The sequence below is a fragment of the Scardinius erythrophthalmus genome (genome assembly GCF_964197995.2).
Source record: "Scardinius erythrophthalmus genome assembly, chromosome: 15".
In the NCBI taxonomy this organism is placed as follows: Eukaryota; Metazoa; Chordata; class Actinopteri; order Cypriniformes; family Leuciscidae; genus Scardinius; species Scardinius erythrophthalmus.
The window spans coordinates 30,896,653-30,904,057 of record NC_138235.1 but is presented as its reverse complement, the minus strand read 5'-3'; the positions used below and the strand labels follow the sequence as shown (position 1 = coordinate 30,904,057).

General features: G+C 39.4%; 1 long non-coding RNA gene across 1 annotated transcript; it reads right to left on the bottom strand.

Moving 5' to 3' along the window:
• Window positions 1-4,970: 4,970 nt before the first annotated feature.
• Window positions 4,971-5,691, bottom strand: LOC308703060. Its single transcript, XR_014031676.1, has 4 exons — window positions 5,572-5,691; window positions 5,345-5,406; window positions 5,145-5,236; window positions 4,971-5,056 (listed from the first exon to the last, which is right to left on the bottom strand). It is a non-coding gene; the product is annotated as an uncharacterized lncRNA (long non-coding RNA).
• Between the last annotated feature and the right edge of the window lie 1,714 nt (window positions 5,692-7,405).

The following is a 7,405-nucleotide window of genomic DNA, read 5'->3' as shown; positions in this document are numbered from 1 at the left end:
TATTGTAAGTCGATGTACTATCACAAGGGTCTTGGAAATATATTATGAAGGTTGAAAAGTTACATGTTGTTGCTTTAAACAAACCGTACCGGAGTTCGTTTGGAACCGGACCGAGACCACCTCCTCAGTTGGGTCTCGGTACTGCTTGTTTGGTCCGCACCCGAGTGCGATTGCTGTGTTCACACCTGCCCAAAAGATCCGCACCAAGGGGGGGAACGAACTTGAGTTCGATTCAATCGAACCAAACAAGGCAGGTGTGAACACACCCTTAGTGTCATAGTGTATTTTATTTTTCCAAGAGGATTTTAGGAGAAACATCTGTGAATTTTATTTATGGAGAAAAATAATTGGAATCACATTACTTTGAGCATATAGTAGTGTAACACAGTTTGTTGTTATGGGAAGAAGGAGGCGGGAAATGGCGAACATTTAACAACTTTAAAGGGATACTTCAGGATTTAGCATTAAGCTTTGTATTAGAAGAAAACCTGTAGTATTTTCGAATTACCATGATTTCCACCCTCATATCCCCCTGAGACGAGAGATTTATGTTTTTTTTTCCGCTCCTCCTTGAGAGATACGAGACTGGCGCGTCTCAGTAATGACGCCACCGGCCTCGTGCCGTTCTCCGGCGTCCCTCAGTCTCGTCCTGCTCGCCACAGTAAACATAATGAATAGCGACTGTAGAACGCAAAAGCCGAATCCCGGACATTTTGGGCGATCTCGAAATCCCGGGCAAACTCGTCACGGAGTCTCAGTAGCCTAGCCTTGTTGTTTTCAACTGCGCTCTCTTACCGGTAGGCGTGGCTTGGGAGTGGCCTCGTAGGGCAGCGAAGCAAATGCATTCTGGGAGTTGTTGTCTTTCATCCACATAAGCCAAAAATACATTTTCTGGATTTTCTCAGTCTAGAAAGCTCCAAATTCAAAAATAATTTCACATTTCTTCTACATAAATGACCTATTTTAAATACACATTCATCTTTCCAGAGGTGAAGTACCCCTTTAATAATAAAATAAACCAATACAAAATGAAAGTAAAGACAGCAGCCCCTCACAGACAACTGCTGTCACATATAACAAAACACAACATAAGTCCAGGACTGGCCTCTCTCGTCCTTCACTGTCGTCGCTCCTCCTTTTATGCTTCCGTAGCTTCTCTGTGAGGGATACGAGACCGGTGCAGTGTGCAGGTGTCGTTTATCATCAATCACGCCACCGGCCTCGTGCCGTTCTCTCGCGGCCTTTGGCCTCGTCCTGCTCGCCACAAGTAGTATTTGTCATTGAAGTGTTTGCCGCAGTATTATTCAACTGGAAGTTGAATAGCGTCCCTGAAGTGTGTTGTTGTCAAAGCATTTATGGTACATTCATCAAGAACCCGTTCCAGTCATTCTTGATGGTGCTCCTGAACTTGCCACTTTGAACTAGCCTTGCTGACATTAAGGTCAACCATGAATCAGTATGCAGCTTTGGTGAAACCAAACTGAGCAAATGAAGTTCTGCAAATGTATTGCATCCTCGTGCAGGCTTTTATTGCAGGCTTTTATTTTTTATTACTTGAGAATCATAAATAATTTACAGAATCTAATTGGCCCAAAGCTGTGGGATGATACTAGAACTCATCATTCTGATTATAACACCATCTGATTAGCTCTGCTGTACACTGGATAATAGTTTTGAATTGATTAAAGTATTTTTATTTTGGGGGTTTTCATTTTGAAGTCCCCACCCTTTGCCTTTGTTTACCTGCCCCTTAACTTTCTATTTTTTTCCATTTTCAATCAGACAGTGTTCAGATGAAAGCTCTCCCACAGGCCTAAACAACCTCCATCAAAGGCCTGACCAAATATTAAGGAGGCCTTTTATTAGCTTCGCACTTTACCGAATGGATAGAGGAGGTGTTGGATTCAAATCTCTCGAGACCCATGAAACTATATTGACATTATATGAACACAGTTGGTGCCGAGGCTCAGAATGATTTGTTAGGGTAAGTGTGTTATTGAGTAACCCCCTCCCCAGCCATTCCAGACTTCACTTTGGTTGCCTCTCTCTGCTTTGGTGATGAAGCCAGTATGTTCCTTCAACATATTCTGCTTTAATTTGCCAGTTTTCTAACAGAATGGCTTAGGAGCCTTAGACAGCTTTATGTGTATTGTTACTGTTGATTGCAGCATTAGTGGATGGCTGGTGCATGAAATTGGAAATGCATTGGCAATCTTACAGGCTGGCACTGCTCGTATTTACCTTTTTGAATTTGTCATTGCATCCCTGTCTGTGGTTGTATCAAAATCTTTGCTTTGTGGAAATGCATACAAGAACAAACTTTTTTAAAAATGACTTCGATTCAGTACTTATATTTTAGGGTATTCTGTAAACTTGGGTTCCCTTTCAGTTCGGTCACGTTCGACGGAGTCGATCACAATCAGTCGGTACGTTACCTTTCAGCCAGTCACTACAAGTTACGTCAGTGACTGATGAAATTGGCGTTTCGCTAGAGAGCCCTATCACCTTCGAGTATTAGAAAACGAGCCAATGGTATGAAAATACCATGGGTCTGCAGAATTTGCATCAAGAACTCTGCCCCATCGCGAGTGCAATCTCGCATTATGTTTTTGCTTCGAAGCCGAAATGTGTATGTGCTTCTGCTTCGCCTTCTTTCTTTTTTTTGTGAATTTGCTTTAGTTTTATATCAGAATTATCATTAAGGAGACAGAAACCAGGATTGGGAACATAAAAAATGTCAAGTACTGTATATCCGCTAAAACTGAATTTACATGCAACCAGAACTTAGAGATAACTGGACACTCCCAAAACATGTGTAAAAACGTTCCAGGTGAAGCAGTGTTATATGACAGTTGTGAGTAGGTTGTAATTTCATCTGGAATCTCTTATAAGGTGTGATGTATGCTCTATGTATGGTTTTGAAGTGAATTAGTTGGTGAGCTAGGTTCTTAGAAGTCATTCTTAGATTGCACCATATTCTCTCCCAATCTAGGTTTATATTTAAACTCCCCAACTCCCTGTTCCATATGGATTCAATTGGTAAAGCCTTAGCACTATGCTGGATCAGTGCACTATATATTAAAGAGACAGAAGATCTGCCCAGTAATGGTGCAATCCATTGTAACATGGGATGTGAGGGGAGAGGAGAATTCCAGGGAACTCCATACGTTTTTAAGGCTGCTCTTAGCTGAAAGTAAACAAAATAAGAGGACACAGGAAGCGAAAAGCGTGTTCTTAAATCTTGAATGGAGCAAAGACCTTGAGTATCATATATATCACCTAATGTATTCACCCAAAGGGATGACCAAGATGGTTTGCTGCCACATAATAAACTCTGGTTATGCCATAGTGGCGTGTTCTGACAGAATTTAGGTGGCGTGCCCATCCACTGTTCTGCTTTCTTCCACACTTAGAGTTAGCAATGATGGGCTCAAAATTATTTTTTATTGTTTTGTTTGCTACCCTGGAGAATAGTATGTCTTGCAGCTTGTGTGGAAATATCTTAGCAGATTCAATCAATCGCCATGCAGTGGTAGACTGTGTGTCCACCCATGTGCTGAGTGCTCTGATCTGAAATGACCAATAATAAAGTTCAACGTTCGGTACTGCCAGACCACCCAGCAGTTTGGGTCGTTGCAGTTTATTCAGACGAACCCTGGGCCGTCTACCATCCCAAATAAAACTGGAAATCATGGAGCGAATGTCTTTAAAGTAATTTAGAGGGGGGCAGAGTGGTAACATAAAGAAGAGGAAACTGACACTGCATGAAAAGAGGTGTATCCGGACCAGTATACTCCTGTATACACTGCTGGAATTCGGAAGAATCCGGGAGTATACTGGCCGGATAGCTCAAATTCCATGGGTCTGTATATATCCGTATACATCCGAAATGATACCAAATCGGATGTATGTTGTGGACGTATACTCCCGTGCTACAGCCATTTGTTGCTATGGCAAGTAATCCCTCAAAGGTTTTTTCAAGAGAACATTTTCACACCTTTGTGCACCTTTTGGCCTTCCCCCCTATTGGTCCTTTTCTTTTAAAACCACTCCCATTACCCAGACCACTATTGGAGGACAGGATACATTGAAAACCCAGGAAAGTGATTTGATTGGTTACTTTTAGAACATAACCCACCCTAGGCCTTTTCGCACAGTGATTTGATTGGTTATAGGCCAGCTATGCAGATATTGCTCAGTATACACTAAACCCCCCTTACCCCAATTTTAATACATTCAAATATAATTTTAAAAACACACACAAAGAACAATGAGAAAGTCTGACATTTTTATTAAGGTAAATAAAACATTACAAAGAGCATTATAAACAAGCATTAAAAAGGAATGGGGGAACAAAAATATTTGAGGGGATGAAAATTTAAAGGAACAAAAACAAATATAACATGAACATAAACATACATTAAAATGAATGGGGAAAAAGAAATGTTAACAAAGGTGTAAAGGAATAAAATACAAAACGTGGAGATCAGCAACATGCACATCAAAAAGGAACAAATATACAAAGTATACAATATAAAACAATTTAAAATCAATAAATAAATATAGAAATTAAAGTGTATATATGTAAATATTAATTTTTTCAAACTGCCATGATGCACTGGTGGTGTGACATAGCGTGGGTCAGCCTCTAGTCTGGTTTGTAGTACCTGGCAGAGAGCAGATAACTCTGTGGTTCTGTTTGGTGGAGACCTCAGCATCCACACTGGCCTTCCATCAACAATAGCATCTTCATCAGACATCAGTTCTATTGTTGCAGTCTTCCACAGTTCCCTTTATGTGTTGGGTTTGTACAACACTGGACATGGTCTCCAGCAACTGCAAAACATGACAGTAATTTAACCACTAAAACACAGAGAGGAGGACAGTTACATTCTGAAGAAGAAAAAAACAACAACTGCTTAACCAGTTTCTTAACTTACCCGTCTCTTTCTTTGACGGTTATTTGCAGTGTTCTTCATAGTGTTTCTTTTCTTGGCCTTTTCAGGCTGAGCCAAAGAATACTTCCTCCGCAAAGTCTCAAAATACGTCTTGCAACCTGTTAAATAAATCATAAATAAATGTAATGCCAATAAAACTAAGTAAAACAGAGGACATTAAAATGATTACAACATCTTTAAGATTACCTTTTGCACATTCAGGGTCAACGTCTGTAAAAGTTGTCCTTAATTCTTTGAAGAGATAAGTGGTCACAGCCAGGTTATGTGATGAATTTATTCTGGGGGAAAAAGTTGCAGGCATCATTAATGAAATTCAGTTTTAGTATTTCAAATCCATATAGTGGTAGATTAAACTAACATTTACAGTATACAATACGCAGTCTTACCCGGTTTGTGGATCGTATTTGTGTGGGTTGTTCTCTGAATTATGGAGGCGCTTTACGGGTTCCTGTAAAGTTTGAAATTAAAAAGCGTTTAAATGGATTCACAATCTGCAAGAACCTCAAAAGTGAATTTTCAGTTTGAATAAGTTGGCCATCACAGTAAACATAAGAGACAAAACATATCAGTTCATAAGTCTTTAAGATGTCACTCAGCGCCTCTGATATCTTACCGGTTCGTGCCGCCTTCTGCCTATACAAGGCCACCAGTGCAGGTGTGTGTTGGTCAAGCACAGCATAGAACTGGTTCCGTATGTTGACGTTTGTGATGCGTTGGAACTCAGCACAAAGCTACAAAAACAAACAAAAATAATTATATAAAAAGACTAATACTCGATTTGCAACAGAAAACACATTTGTGATGCAACATGTTCCGTTAAAATACATTGTTGAGCAACATGGTCACATGCAAAGTGATAGTTCTTACACACAGTGAATAGTGGCATTTGCTGTTCCATTTGAATGTGATACATATTAAAAATTTGGCAGTGAAATATGTGTGAAGAGTGGCAGAAAAGAGAAGTGAGTCTGTTTTACCTGTGATTCAATCCGAAGAGCCGGCCATTTCCCCAAGAAGTCCTTCACCTGCACAGATAAAACAATCAATATGAAACCAGTCAAATTATGCAATCAACCTCTTTAATGACAAATTAATGATACAGAATTTCAAGTGAATGTAACTTACCGATAAAGTTGCTCTCTGGTGACAATGTAGGTCTGCACATGCACACAAAAACAGACAGCAAGAGATTTAATTTTTAAGAGACGTTTGATTGATGCTAATGAATTAGGCTCCAAATAAAAGAAATGGTGAAAAATAGTTACAGACTAAATTAACATTTGAGTCACCTTGATTTTGGGGATGCTCACTGCACTCCTTCCACTTAAACCTATAATGAAAAGACGTTTGTAAAGGGTTTAATAAAAACTTGCATAGTTCATTCGGTAACTATTATGTCCATAACCTTAACTTTGTTTGAGTAAAAGTTAACGTAACTGCTAACGTTAGCCACTAGCTCATTTGGGTGCATCAGCATGTAGATAACATCACATTGAACTTGCCAGAGCAGGGCGCTTAACACAAACAGCAGCAACACACTCAAAAACAGAAGGACTATCGCTTGCTGAAAAGAGTTATTGACTAACGTTAACATTATTGCCCTGCCACGACATTAACAGTACACAGGATATTATCTGTAACTAGCAGGCGGACTGACGGCAATCGCGCCCGCGGCACCGCGCTTGCAACTTAAAAATAGCCTCGTCTAAGTCAAATATCACGTGTAATATGATATTCTTACAATATTACAACAAGCAAAGTAGTTTTGAAGTGTTTTGGTTTACTTACAAGTTGTTTCATTCTTGATACACGTCGCTCAAGAGGGTAGCCATCTTGGACAGATTTTTCAGGTAACGTCAGCTGCACGTCATGACGTCATATCACGTGATCGACAGTACACTTTAAAATAGTGAGTAAACCAGCGGTGTTCACTCAGAAACGCTGAGGCACACAAACATAAAAATACATAGGCTATTTGTTCATAGACATTAATAGTTTAAAGGTGGATTAAATCAGCAAGAGATTTTAACTGTAGTGACCTCGGTCTTCAATTCAGTGGAGTAGAAAAGCTCAGGTTCCTTCTACCTTTTTAATAAATATCAAGTCACCTTTATTTATACAGTGCTTTTTACAATACAGATTGTTTCAAAGTAGCTTTACAGAGATAACAGGAAAGTAATGCAAGAAAGTTTGTTTCCAGAAGAAAATAGCTTCACAGTCCAGCTTAAGTCAGTTCAGTGGTGATTCATTTTGTTGTATAAATAAATAAATAAATTTAAATGTGGATATATATAGCCACTTTGGAGAAAACCGTGATGTCATCGTCCAGCTCAGCTCAGATCTCATATAATAGTGTCAACGCAGGCAGATCAATAATATTGTTGAATATTAAATTAAATTTCCCCAACTAAGCAAGCTAAAAGCCAATTGTAAAAAAGGTGACAATT